The sequence below is a fragment of the Chenopodium album genome, chromosome 22 (assembly GCF_948465745.1).
Source record: "Chenopodium album chromosome 22, dcCheAlbu1.1, whole genome shotgun sequence".
NCBI classification, from domain to species: domain Eukaryota; kingdom Viridiplantae; phylum Streptophyta; class Magnoliopsida; order Caryophyllales; family Amaranthaceae; genus Chenopodium; species Chenopodium album.
The window spans coordinates 23,844,755-23,860,159 of record NC_137855.1 but is presented as its reverse complement, the minus strand read 5'-3'; positions in this window follow the sequence as shown (position 1 = coordinate 23,860,159).

Below are 15,405 nucleotides of genomic sequence, written 5' to 3'. Positions count from 1 at the left end.
ATAAATTTGACTTTCATTTGATTCTAAAAGCTTTGTTCAAATTGTTTTGACTATCATTTGATTCAATTAGCTTTGTTGACTGCATTTGACTTTCATTTGATTCAAAAGCTTTGATTGAATGTGTTTGACTTTCATTTGACTCAATTAGCTTTGTTGAATGCGTTTGACTTTCGTTTGACTCAATTAGCATTTTTTGAATGTATTTGACTTTCATTTGATTAAAAAGCTTTGATTGAATGTATTTGACTTTCATTTGATTATAAAAGCTTTGTTGAACGTCTTTTACTTTCATTTGACTTAATTAGCTTTTTTGAATGCATTTGACTTTCATTTGATTCAAAAAGCCTTGTCGAAAGTGTTTGACTTTCATTTGACTGAATTAGCTTTGTTGAATGCATTTGACTTTCATTTGATTCAAAAAGCTTTGGTTGAATGTGTTTGACTTTCATTTGACACAATTAGCATTGTGGAATGCAATTGACTTTCATTTGATTCAAAAAGCTTTGTTTGAATGTATTTGACTTTCATTTTATTCTAAAAGCTTTTTTGAAAGTGTTTAACTTTCATTTGACTCAATTAGCTTTGTTGAATGCATTTGACTTTTATTTGATTCAAAAAGCTTTGTTTGAAAGTGTTTGACTTTAATTTGACTTAATTTGCTTTGTTGAAAGTTTATGACTTTCATTTGACTCAATTAGCATTGTGGAATGCAATTGACTTTCATTTGATTCAAAAAGCTTTGTTTGAATGTATTTGACTTTCATTTTATTCTAAAAGCTTTGTTGAAAGTGTTTGACTTTAATTTGACTCGATTAGCTTTGTTAAATGCATTTGACTTTCATTTAATTCAAAAAGCTTTGTTTGAATGTGTTTGACTTTTATTTTACTCAATTAGCATTGTGGAATGCAATTCATTTTCATTTGATTCAAAAAACTTTGTTTGAATATATTTGACATTCATTTGTTTCTAAAAGCTTTGTTAAAAGTGTTTTGACTATCATTTGACTCAATTAGCTTTGTTGATTGCATTTGACTTTCATTTTATTGAAAAAGCTTTGTTTGAATGTGTTTGACTTTCATTTGACTCAATTTGGTTTGTTGGATGTGTTTGACTTTCATTTGACTCAATTAGCATTGTGGAATGCAATTGACTTTCATTTGATTCAAAAAGCTTTGTTTGAATTTATTTGACTTTCATTTGATTCTAAAAGCTTTGTTGAAAGTGTTTGACTTTCATTTAACTCAATTAGCTTTGTTAAATGCATTTGACATTCATTTGATTCAAAAAGCTTTGTTTGAATGTGTTTGACTTTCATTTGACTTAATTAGCTTTGTTGAATGTGTTTGACTTTCATTTGACTCAATTAGCATTTTGGAATGCAATTCATTTTCATTTGATTCAAAAAGCTTTGTTTGAATATATTTGACTTTCATTTTATTGTAAAAGCATTGTTATAAGTGTTTTGACTATCATTTGACGCAATTAGCTTTGTTGACTGCATTTAACTTTCATTTGATTCAAAAAGCTTTGATTGAATGTGTTTGACTTTCATTTGACTCAATTAGCTTTGTTGAATGTGTTTCACTTTCATTTGACAAAATTAGCATTGTGGAATGCAATTGACTTTCATTTGATTTAAAAAGCTTTGTTTGAATGTATTTGACTTTCATTTGATTCTAAAAGCTTTGTTGAAAGTGTTTCACTTTCATTTGACTCAATTAGCTTTGTTGAATGCATTTGACTTTCATTTGATTCAAAAAGCTTTGTTTGAATAAATTTGACTTTCATTTGATTCTAAAAGCTTTATTCAAAGTGTTTTGACTATCATTTGATTCAATTAGCTTTGTTGACTGCATTTGACTTTCATTTGATTCAAAAGCTTTGATTGAATGTGTTTGACATTCATTTGACTCAATTAGCTTTGTTGAATGTGTTTGACTTTCATTTGACTCAATTAGCATTGTGGAATGCAATTGACTTTCATTTGATTCAAAAAGCTTTGTTTGAATGTATTTGACTTTCATTTGATTCTAAAAGCTTAGTTGAAAGTCTTTTACTTTCATTTGACTTAATTAGCTTTGTTGAATGCATTTGACTTTCATTTGATTCAAAAAGCTTTGTTGAAAGTGTTTGACTTTCATTTCACTCTATTAACTTTGTTGAATGCATTTGACTTTCATTTGATTCAAAAAGCTTTGTTTGAATGTGTTTGACTTTCAATTGACTCAATTAGCATTGTTGAATACTTTGACTTTCATTTGACTCAATTAGCATTGATTGAATGTATTTGACTTTCATTTCATTAAAAAGCTTTGTTTGAATGTATTTGACTTTCATTTGATTATAAAAGTTTTGTTGAAAGTCTTTTACTTTCATTTGACTCAATTAGCTTTGTTGAATGCATTTGACTTTCATTTGATTCAAAAAGCCTTGTTGAAAGTGTTTGACTTTCATTTGACTGAATTAGCTTTGTTGAATGCATTTGACTTTCATTTGATTCAAAAAGCTTTGGTTGAATGTGTTTGACTTTCATTTGACACAATTAGCATTGTGGAATGCAATTGACTTTCATTTGATTCAAAAAGCTTTGTTTGAATGTATTTGACTTTCATTTGATTCTAAAAGCTTTGTTGAAAGTGTTTGACTTTCATTTGACTCAATTAGCTTTGTTGAAAGCATTTGACTTTCATTTGATTCAAAAAGCTTTGTTTGAAAGTGTTTGACTTTAATTTGACTTAATTAGCTTTGTTGAAAGTGTATGACTTTCATTTCACGCAATTACCATTGTGGAATGCATTTGACTTTCATTTGATTCAAAAAGCTTTGTTTGAATGTATTTGACTTTCAGTTGATTCTAAAAGCTTTGTTGAAAGTGTTTGACTTTAATTTGACTCGATTAGCTTTGTTAAATGCATTTGACTTTCATTTGATTCAAAAAGCTTTGTTTGAATGTGTTTGAAATTCATTTGACTCAATTAGCATTGTGGAATGCAATTCATTTTCATTTGATTCAAAAACCTTTGTTTGAATATATTTGATATTCATTTGATTCTAAAAGCTTTGTTAAAAGTGTTTTGACTATCACTTGACTCAATTAGCTTTGTTGACTGCATTTGACTTTCATTTGATTCAAAAAGCTTTGTTTGAATGTGTTTGACTTTCATTTGACTCAATTAGCTTTGTTGAATGTGTTTGACTTTCATTTGACTCAATTAGCATTGTGGAATGCAATTGACTTTCATTTGGTTCAAAAAGCTTTGTTTGAATGTATTTGACTTTCATTTGATTCTAAAAGCTTTGTTGAAAGTGTTTGACTTTCATTTAACTCAATTAGCTTTGTTAAATGCATTTGACATTCATTTGATTCAAAAAGCTTTGTTTGAATGTGTTTGACTTTCATTTGACTCAATTAGCTTTGTTGAATGTGTTTGACTTTCATTTGACTCAATTAGCATTTTGGAATGCAATTCATTTTCATTTGATTCAAAAAGCTTTGTTTGAATGTATTTGACTTTCATTTGATTCTAAAAGCTTTGTTGAAAGTGTTTGACTTTCAATTGACTCAATTAGTTTTGTAGAATGCATTTGACTTTCATTTGATTCAAAAAGCTTTGTTTGAAAGTGTTTGACTTTAATTTGACTCAAACAGCTTTGTTGAAAGTGTATGACTTTCATTTGACTCAATTAGCATTGTGGAATGCAATTGACTTTCATTTGATTCAAAAAGCTTTGTTTGAATTTATTTGACTTTCATTTGATTCTAAAAGCTTTGTTGAAAGTGTTTGACTTTCATTTAACTCAATTAGCTTTGTTAAATGCATTTGACATTCATTTGATTCAAAAAGCTTTGTTTGAATGTGTTTGACTTTCATTTGACTTAATTAGCTTTGTTGAATGTGTTTGACTTTCATTTGACTCAATTAGCATTTTGGAATGCAATTCATTTTCATTTGATTCAAAAAGCTTTGTTTGAATATATTTGACTTTCATTTTATTGTAAAAGCATTGTTATAAGTGTTTTGACTATCATTTGACGCAATTAGCTTTGTTGACTGCATTTAACTTTCATTTGATTCAAAAAGCTTTGATTGAATGTGTTTGACTTTCATTTGACTCAATTAGCTTTGTTGAATGTGTTTCACTTTCATTTGACAAAATTAGCATTGTGGAATGCAATTGACTTTCATTTGATTTAAAAAGCTTTGTTTGAATGTATTTGACTTTCATTTGATTCTAAAAGCTTTGTTGAAAGTGTTTCACTTTCATTTGACTCAATTAGCTTTGTTGAATGCATTTGACTTTCATTTGATTCAAAAAGCTTTGTTTGAATAAATTTGACTTTCATTTGATTCTAAAAGCTTTATTCAAAGTGTTTTGACTATCATTTGATTCAATTAGCTTTGTTGACTGCATTTGACTTTCATTTGATTCAAAAGCTTTGATTGAATGTGTTTGACATTCATTTGACTCAATTAGCTTTGTTGAATGTGTTTGACTTTCATTTGACTCAATTAGCATTGTGGAATGCAATTGACTTTCATTTGATTCAAAAAGCTTTGTTTGAATGTATTTGACTTTCATTTGATTCTAAAAGCTTAGTTGAAAGTCTTTTACTTTCATTTGACTTAATTAGCTTTGTTGAATGCATTTGACTTTCATTTGATTCAAAAAGCTTTGTTGAAAGTGTTTGACTTTCATTTCACTCTATTAACTTTGTTGAATGCATTTGACTTTCATTTGATTCAAAAAGCTTTGTTTGAATGTGTTTGACTTTCAATTGACTCAATTAGCATTGTTGAATACTTTGACTTTCATTTGACTCAATTAGCATTGATTGAATGTATTTGACTTTCATTTCATTAAAAAGCTTTGTTTGAATGTATTTGACTTTCATTTGATTATAAAAGTTTTGTTGAAAGTCTTTTACTTTCATTTGACTCAATTAGCTTTGTTGAATGCATTTGACTTTCATTTGATTCAAAAAGCCTTGTTGAAAGTGTTTGACTTTCATTTGACTGAATTAGCTTTGTTGAATGCATTTGACTTTCATTTGATTCAAAAAGCTTTGGTTGAATGTGTTTGACTTTCATTTGACACAATTAGCATTGTGGAATGCAATTGACTTTCATTTGATTCAAAAAGCTTTGTTTGAATGTATTTGACTTTCATTTGATTCTAAAAGCTTTGTTGAAAGTGTTTGACTTTCATTTGACTCAATTAGCTTTGTTGAAAGCATTTGACTTTCATTTGATTCAAAAAGCTTTGTTTGAAAGTGTTTGACTTTAATTTGACTTAATTAGCTTTGTTGAAAGTGTATGACTTTCATTTCACGCAATTACCATTGTGGAATGCATTTGACTTTCATTTGATTCAAAAAGCTTTGTTTGAATGTATTTGACTTTCAGTTGATTCTAAAAGCTTTGTTGAAAGTGTTTGACTTTAATTTGACTCGATTAGCTTTGTTAAATGCATTTGACTTTCATTTGATTCAAAAAGCTTTGTTTGAATGTGTTTGAAATTCATTTGACTCAATTAGCATTGTGGAATGCAATTCATTTTCATTTGATTCAAAAACCTTTGTTTGAATATATTTGATATTCATTTGATTCTAAAAGCTTTGTTAAAAGTGTTTTGACTATCACTTGACTCAATTAGCTTTGTTGACTGCATTTGACTTTCATTTGATTCAAAAAGCTTTGTTTGAATGTGTTTGACTTTCATTTGACTCAATTAGCTTTGTTGAATGTGTTTGACTTTCATTTGACTCAATTAGCATTGTGGAATGCAATTGACTTTCATTTGGTTCAAAAAGCTTTGTTTGAATGTATTTGACTTTCATTTGATTCTAAAAGCTTTGTTGAAAGTGTTTGACTTTCATTTAACTCAATTAGCTTTGTTAAATGCATTTGACATTCATTTGATTCAAAAAGCTTTGTTTGAATGTGTTTGACTTTCATTTGACTCAATTAGCTTTGTTGAATGTGTTTGACTTTCATTTGACTCAATTAGCATTTTGGAATGCAATTCATTTTCATTTGATTCAAAAAGCTTTGTTTGAATGTATTTGACTTTCATTTGATTCTAAAAGCTTTGTTGAAAGTGTTTGACTTTCAATTGACTCAATTAGTTTTGTAGAATGCATTTGACTTTCATTTGATTCAAAAAGCTTTGTTTGAAAGTGTTTGACTTTAATTTGACTCAAACAGCTTTGTTGAAAGTGTATGACTTTCATTTGACTCAATTAGCATTGTGGAATGCAATTGACTTTCATTTGATTCAAAAAGCTTTGTTTGAATGTATTTGACTTTCATTTGATTCTAAAAGCTTTGTTGAAAGTGTTTCACTTTCATTTGACTCAATAAGCTTTGTTGAATGCATTTGACTTTCATTTGATTCAAAATGCTTTGTTTGAATGTGTTTCACTTTCATTTGACTCAATTAGCTTTGTTGAATGTGTTTGACTTTCATTTGACTCAATTAACATTGTGGAATGCAATTCATTTTCATTTGATTCAAAAAGCTTTGTTTGAATAAATTTGACTTTCATTTGATTCTAAAAGCTTTATTCAAAGTGTTTTGACTATCATTTGATTCAATTAGCTTTGTTGACTGCATTTGACTTTCATTTGATTCAAAAGCTTTGATTGAATGTGTTTGACTTTCATTTGACTCAATTAGCTTTGTTGAATGTGTTTGACTTTCATTTGACTCAATTAGCATTGTGGAATGCAATTGACTTTCATTTGATTCAAAAAGCTTTGTTTGAATGTATTTGACTTTCATTTGATTCTAAAAGCTTAGTTGAAAGTCTTTTACTTTCATTTGACTCAATTAGCTTTGTTGAATGCATTTGACTTTCATTTGATTCAAAAAGCTTTGTTGAAAGTGTTTGACTTTCATTTCACTCTATTAACTTTGTTGAATGCATTTGACTTTCATTTGATTCAAAAAGCTTTGTTTGAATGTGTTTGACTTTCAATTGACTAAATTAGCATTGTCGAATGCGTTTGACTTTCATTTGACTCAATTAGCATTGTTTGAATGTATTTGACTTTCATTTGATTAAAAAGCTTTATTTGAATGTATTTGACTTTCTTTTGATTATAAAAGCTTTGCTGAAAGTCTTTTACTTTCATTTGACTCAATTAGCTTTGTTGAATGCATTTGACTTTCATTTGATTCAAAAAGCCTTGTTGAAAGTGTTTGACTTTCATTTGACTGAATTAGCTTTGTTGAATGCATTTGACTTTCATTTGATTCAAAAAGCTTTGGTTGAATGTGTTTGACTTTCATTTGACACAATTTGCATTGTGGAATGCAATTGACTTTCATTTGATTCAAAAAGCTTTGTTTGAATGTATTTGACTTTCATTTGATTCTAAAAGCTTTGTTGAAAGTGTTTGACTTTTATTTGACTCAATTAGCTTTGTTGAAAGCATTTGACTTTCATTTGATTCAAAAAGCTTTGTTTGAAAGTGTTTGACTTTAATTTGACTTAATTAGCTTTGTTGAAAGTGTATGACTTTCATTTCACGCAATTACCATTGTGGAATGCATTTGACTTTCATTTGATTCAAAAAGCTTTGTTTGAATGTATTTGACTTTCAGTTGAATCTAAAAGCTTTGTTGAAAGTGTTTGACTTTAATTTGACTCGATTAGCTTTGTTAAATGCATTTGACTTTCATTTGATTCAAAAAGCTTTGTTTGAATGTGTTTGAAATTCATTTGACTCAATTAGCATTGTGGAATGCAATTCATTTTCATTTGATTCAAAAAGCTTTGTTTGAATATATTTGATATTCATTTGATTCTAAAAGCTTTGTTAAAAGTGTTTTGACTATCACTTGACTCAATTAGCTTTGTTGACTGCATTTGACTTTCATTTGATTGAAAAAGCTTTGTTTGAATGTGTTTGACTTTCATTTGACTCAATTAGCTTTGTTGAATGTGTTTGACTTTCATTTGACTCAATTAGCATTGTGGAATGCAATTGACTTTCATTTGGTTCAAAAAGCTTTGTTTGAATGTATTTGACTTTCATTTGATTCTAAAAGCTTTGTTGAAAGTGTTTGACTTTCATTTAACTCAATTAGCTTTGTTAAATGCATTTGACATTCATTTGATTCAAAAAGCTTTGTTTGAATGTGTTTGACTTTCATTTGACTCAATTAGCTTTGTTGAATGTGTTTGACTTTCATTTGACTCAATTAGCATTTTGGAATGCAATTCATTTTCATTTGATTCAAAAAGCTTTGTTTGAATATATTTGACTTTCATTTGATTCTAAAAGCATTGTTATAAGTGTTTTGACTATCATTTGACGCAATTAGCTTTGTTGACTGCATTTGACTTTCATTTGATTCAAAAAGCTTTGATTGAATGTGTTTGACTTTTATTTGACTCAATTTGCTTTGTTGATTGTGTTTTACTTTCATTTGACTCATTTAGCATTGTGGAATGCAATTGACTTTCATTTGATTTAAAAAGCTTTGTTTGAATGTATTTGACTTTCATTTGATTTTAAAACCTTTGTTGAAAGTCTTTTACTTTCATTTAACTCAATTAGCTTTGTTGAATGCATTTAACTTTCATTTGATTCAAACAGCTTTGTTGAAAGTGTTTGACTTTCATTTCATACAATTTGCTTTGTTGAATGCATTTGTTTTTCATTTGATTCAAAAAGCTTTGTTTGAAGTGTTTGACTTTAATTTGACTCAATTAGCTTAGTTGAAAGTGTATGACTTTCATTTGACTCAATTAGCATTGTGGAATGCAATTGACTTTCATTTGATTCAAAAAGCTTTGTTTGAATGTATTTGACTTTCATTTGATTCTAAAAGCTTTGTTGAAAGTGTTTCACTTTCATTTGACTCAATTAGCTTTGTTGAATGCATTTGACTTTCATTTGATTCAAAAAGTTTTGTTGAAAGTGTTTGACTTTCATTTCACTCAATTAGCTTTGTTGAATGCATTTGACTTTCATTTGATTCAAAAAGCTTTGTTTGAATGTGTTTGACTTTCATTTGACTCAATTAGCTATGTTTAATGTGTTTGACTTTCATTTGACTCAATTAGCATTGTGGAATGCAATTGACTTTCATTTGATTCAAAAAGCTTTGTTTGAATGTATTTGACTTTCATTTGATTCTAAAAGCTTTGTTGAAAGTGTTTCACTTTCATTTGACTCAATTAGCTTTGTTGAATGCATTTGACTTTCATTTTATTCAAAAAGCTTTGTTGAAAGTGTTTGACTTTCATTTCCCTCAATTAGCTTTGTTGAATGCATTTGACTTTCATTTGATTCAAAAAGCTTTGTTTGAATGTGTTTGACTTTCATTTGACTCAATTAGCTTTGTTTAATGTGTTTGACTTTCATTTGACTCAATTAGCATTGTGGAACGCAATTGACTTTCATTTGATTCAAAAAGCTTTGTTTGAATGTATTAGATTTTCATTTGATTCTAAAAGCTTTGTTGAAAGAGTTTGACTTTCATTTGACTCAATTAGCTTTGTTGAATGCATTTGAATTTCGTTTGATTCAAAAAGCTTTGTTTGAATATGTTTGACTTTCATTTGACTCGATTATGTTGTAGCCAAGCCTAACAACTTGGTTATGGACGTTTCTTTGGTCCAAGATGTAGCATCATGCATTGATGCTATGCGTTCTATCTATGTGCAACAAGATATTCAATCCTTTGAGTTTCTTGTTGTTCTTATTAACTAGTTCATTCTAGTTCTTTTTATGCTTTGAATAAATTGTAAACTTTAGTTCTTTTAAGTTTGCAAATTAGTTATATTTTTCTTACTTCTTTTTAGCTAATTTTAGTTCGAAAAATATTGTTACATTCACATAAAGTACAAGTACAAGATACACAAAAGAAGACAGCCATTTAAGCTTGGAAAACAACATAGAATCCGAAATTCTTTTGGAGGAATCTCAAGGCTTCAAAATGGGAGTTACAATCAGTTTTCAAAGAGGAATTACAAGCCATTACAAGCCTTAATTTCAGCCTTTAAGTGGCCGTTAATTTCAGTCAAACTTGGAGCATCTTAAGCCTTAATTTCGGCCTTCATTTGGCTGTTCAATTCGGTCAGCTTTTGGAGCAACTAAAGGGCGTCCAAATACACTTTAGTCCACATACATTCAAGCTACTTTCAAGGCTAGAATCAAGGGGAAATTACTCTTCTTTTGCTGTTTGAATTAGGCGTGAATTATGGGGCTGTTTTGCTTCTAATTTTCTGCTTTGTTGGGCGTAAATCAAGGGGAGTTTAAAGCCTTCACTTGCTGCTTTGTTGGGCGTAAATCAAGGGGAGTTTAAGCCTTCATTTGCTGCTTTGTTGGACGTGCATTAAGGGGGAGTTAAGCTCTCTTATTTTCTGATTTTTGGAGCATCTTTTGGAGGTTACAAACCGCCACTTTCTAAGCTTATGTACCTAGTTAAGTTTAGCTTCTTTAATTGATGTATCTAGACATTAAAAATCAGATTTTGATGCTTAGTTTAAGCATGTAACAAGTGAGCTAAAAAGTCACTTAAGTTAGCTTGTACTTATGATGCTTGTTTACTATAAATAACAAGCAAATGTGAATGAAAAATATAGAGAATATTTTGAACAAAAAATTGTGTTTTTACACTCGTTTCTTGGATTAGAAACAAACTTGAAATTCTTGGATTTGGGATTTCGTTTCCTTTGCTTAGTTAACTAGCTTAGACTACTAGTTGGCTTGTGATCTTAGGAACCCAAACTCGTTTCTTAGTGGTGTGTCTGTATCTAAGAAGCCTTTTTGGTTTTAGTCTTACTTATCCTTGGTTTATCCCTTGTGTATTTCGGGTTGATACTCCAAATATACAACATTTGGCGCTAGAAGGAGGGGGACTAGCAAAAAAAAAAAAAAAAAAAAAAAAAAAAAAAAAAATACTCGTCCCAAAACACATATCCCAAACACCTACCCCAAACACAAACCCAAACACAACCATGACAAACGTTCCACCACCTAATTGGCAAGAATATGTCAATAAGGTTGAGCAAGAGAAAGAAGATATGGAGCAACGAATGAAGTATATGCAAGATCAATTGAAAGATCTTACTATTAAGTTGCGCCATAATAGAGAAGGTTCACCCACCCATAGTGAAGATGACATGAGTGAGTCTACTTTCAATAACAATGAGAGACCTTTTAGTGAAAGAGAAAGGTCACGTTCTAACAATGACATAAAAGCAGACATTCCTGAATATGATGGCAAACTCGATGCTGATGAGTTTGTAGAATGGTTGAGAACGGTGGAGAGAGTGTTTGACTATAAGCAAACACCAGAGGAGAAAAAGGTGAAAATTGTGGCCTTGAAGCTACGAAAATATGCCTCAACTTGGTGGGCTAGTGTGTGCGCCAAGAGGGAAAGGCAAGACAAAGAAAAAGTGAGATCATGGGTTAAGATGAAGAAATTGTTGAAGCAAAAGTTTCTTCCCACATACTATGTGCAAGAAAACTTTTCAAAATTCCATAACCTCAAGCAAGGTACAAAATCGGTAGAAGAATATGCTAGGGAATTTGAAGGATTTGTCATGAAATGTGGAGTAGAGGAAGATGAACCTCAAACATTGGTGCGTTTTTTGGGAGGACTTGACCCAAAAATAGCCAATGTGGCCGAGCTACACCCTTACACCACCCTTGAAGAGCTCATTATCTTAGCACATAAGATTGAGCAACAACAAAAGGCAAGAGGCAAAAGTGATTCTTCACGTTTTGCTTCTCAATCCTCATCTCCCCAAAAAAGGCAAACAAATTTCCAACCTTTCAAATCCGCAACCACCCAACCTACTTCTAAACCACCCTCTCAAACCACCCAAAACTCCAATCCAAAACCAGGCCCAAGAAGATGCTTTAGGTGTCAAGGCCTTGGACATATGGCTAGTGATTGTCCAACTAAGAAAATTGTTACTTTGGTGGAGCATGAAGAGGAGAACGAATTAGAAGATGAAGAGGACAACAACCTTGAGGAGAATGATGAGTATGCGTGTCTAGGTCCGGATGAAGGGGAATGTTTGGTGGTTCGACGTACACTAAGCAATATGTTGGACCAAGAAGGGAGCTTGCAACGTGAGGCAATCTTTCGCACTCGTTGCACCATTGGAGGAAAGGTATGCACTTTGATTATTGATGGAGGTAGTTGTACCAATGTAGCTTCGCAAGTTATGATAGACAAGTTGAAAATGAAAACTATCCCTCATCCTACACCATATAAAATTCAATGGTTAAGTCATAGTAAAGGGATTTATGTCACACAACAAGTCTTGTTATCATTTAGCATTGGTAAAACTTATGAGGAAGAATTATGGTGTGATGTTGTACCTATGGATGCATGTCATGTTTTACTTGGTAGGCCTTGGTTATTTGATAGACGTGTGATGCATGATGGTTACAAAAACACCTACTCCTTTTCTAAGGATGGAAAGAAAATTGTCCTTACCTCTTTAATCCCCAAAAATGATCACTCCACATCCACGCTTCCCACTTTCCTCACCACTCTTTGCCTCTCAGAAAAAAATCACCCACTCCTTGCCTCTCTTCTCAAAACCTATGCTCATGTTTTCCCCAACGATATCCTTCATGGATTACCCCCAAAGCATATCAAGTATCGGTTTCCTATTCCAATATTGGTTGATAATGCTTACAAAGTTGCATTGCACGGAGAGTATGGTGTTTCTAGCATCTTTAATGTGGCTGATTTATCACTTTACTATGATGAGCTTGAAGAATTGCCGAGTTTGAGGGCAAACTCTTTTCAAGAAGGGGGGAATGTTGTAGCCAAGCCTAACAACTTGGTTATGGACGTTTCTTTGGTCCAAGATGTAGCATCATGCATTGATGCTATGCGTTCTATCTATGTGCAACAAGATATTCAATCCTTTGAGTTTCTTGTTGTTCTTATTAACTAGTTCATTCTAGTTCTTTTTATGCTTTGAATAAATTGTAAACTTTAGTTCTTTTAAGTTTGCAAATTAGTTATATTTTTCTTACTTCTTTTTAGCTAATTTTAGTTCGAAAAATATTGTTACATTCACATAAAGTACAAGTACAAGATACACAAAAGAAGACAGCCATTTAAGCTTGGAAAACAACATAGAATCCGAAATTCTTTTGGAGGAATCTCAAGGCTTCAAAATGGGAGTTACAATCAGTTTTCAAAGAGGAATTACAAGCCATTACAAGCCTTAATTTCAGCCTTTAAGTGGCCGTTAATTTCAGTCAAACTTGGAGCATCTTAAGCCTTAATTTCGGCCTTCATTTGGCTGTTCAATTCGGTCAGCTTTTGGAGCAACTAAAGGGCGTCCAAATACACTTTAGTCCACATACATTCAAGCTACTTTCAAGGCTAGAATCAAGGGGAAATTACTCTTCTTTTGCTGTTTGAATTAGGCGTGAATTATGGGGCTGTTTTGCTTCTAATTTTCTGCTTTGTTGGGCGTAAATCAAGGGGAGTTTAAAGCCTTCACTTGCTGCTTTGTTGGGCGTAAATCAAGGGGAGTTTAAGCCTTCATTTGCTGCTTTGTTGGACGTGCATTAAGGGGGAGTTAAGCTCTCTTATTTTCTGATTTTTGGAGCATCTTTTGGAGGTTACAAACCGCCACTTTCTAAGCTTATGTACCTAGTTAAGTTTAGCTTCTTTAATTGATGTATCTAGACATTAAAAATCAGATTTTGATGCTTAGTTTAAGCATGTAACAAGTGAGCTAAAAAGTCACTTAAGTTAGCTTGTACTTATGATGCTTGTTTACTATAAATAACAAGCAAATGTGAATGAAAAATATAGAGAATATTTTGAACAAAAAATTGTGTTTTTACACTCGTTTCTTGGATTAGAAACAAACTTGAAATTCTTGGATTTGGGATTTCGTTTCCTTTGCTTAGTTAACTAGCTTAGACTACTAGTTGGCTTGTGATCTTAGGAACCCAAACTCGTTTCTTAGTGGTGTGTCTGTATCTAAGAAGCCTTTTTGGTTTTAGTCTTACTTATCCTTGGTTTATCCCTTGTGTATTTCGGGTTGATACTCCAAATATACAACAGATTAGCTTTGTTGAATGTGTTTGACATTCATTTGACTCAATTACCTTTGTTGAATGCATTCGACTTTCATTTGATTCAAAAAGCTTTGTTTGAATGTGTTTCACTTTCATTTGACTCAATTAGCTTTGTTGAATGTGTTAGACTTTCATTTGACTCAATTAACATTGTGGAATGCAATTCATTTTCATTTGATTCAAAAAGCTTTGTTTGAATAAATTTGATTTTCATTTGATTCTAAAAGCTTTATTCAAAGTGTTTTGACTATCATTTGATTCAATTAGCTTTGTTGACTGCATTTGACTTTCATTTAATTCAAAAGCTTTGATTGAATGTGTTTGACTTTCATTTGACTCAATTAGCTTTGTTGAATGTGTTTGACTTTCATTTGACTCAATTAGCATTGTGGAATGCAATTGACTTTCATTTGATTCAAAAAGCTTTGTTTGAATGTATTTGACTTTCATTTGATTCTAAAAGCTTAGTTGAAAGTCTTTTTCTTTCATTTGACTCAATTAGCTTTGTTGAATGCATTTGACTTTCATTTGATTTAAAAAGCTTTGTTGAAAGTGTTTGACTTTCATTTCACTCTATTAACTTTGTTGAATGCATTTGACTTTCATTTGATTCAAAAAGCTTTGTTTGAATGTGTTTGACTTTCATTTGACTCAATTAGCATTGTTGAATGCGTTTGACTTTCATTTGACTCAATTAGCATTGTTTGAATGTATTTCACTTTCATTTGATTAAAAAGCTTTGTTTGAATGTATTTGACTTTCATTTGATTATAAAAGCTTTGTTGAAAGTCTTTTACTTTCATTTGACTCAATTAGCTTTGTTGAATGCATTTGACTTTCATTTGATTCAAAAAGCCTTGTTGGAAGTGTTTGACTTTCATTTGACTGAATTAGCTTTGTTGAATGCATTTGACTTTCATTTGATTCAAAAAGCTTTGGTTGAATGTGTTTGACTTTCATTTGACACAATTAGCATTGTGGAATGCAATTGACTTTCATTTGATTCAAAAAGCTTTGTTTGAATGTATTTGACTTTCATTTGATTCTAAAAGCTTTGTTGAAAGTGTTTGAATTTCATTTGACTCAATTAGATTTGTTGAAAGCATTTGACTTTCATTTGATTCAGAAAGCTTTGTTTGAAAGTGTTTGACTTTAATTTGACTTAATTAGCTTTGTTGAAAGTGTATGACTTTCGCAATTACCATTGTTGAATGCAATTGACTTTCATTTGATTCAAAAAGCTTTCTTTGAATGTATTTGACTTTCAGTTGATTCTAAAAGCTTTGTTGAAAGCGTTTGACTTTAATTTGACTCGATTAGCTT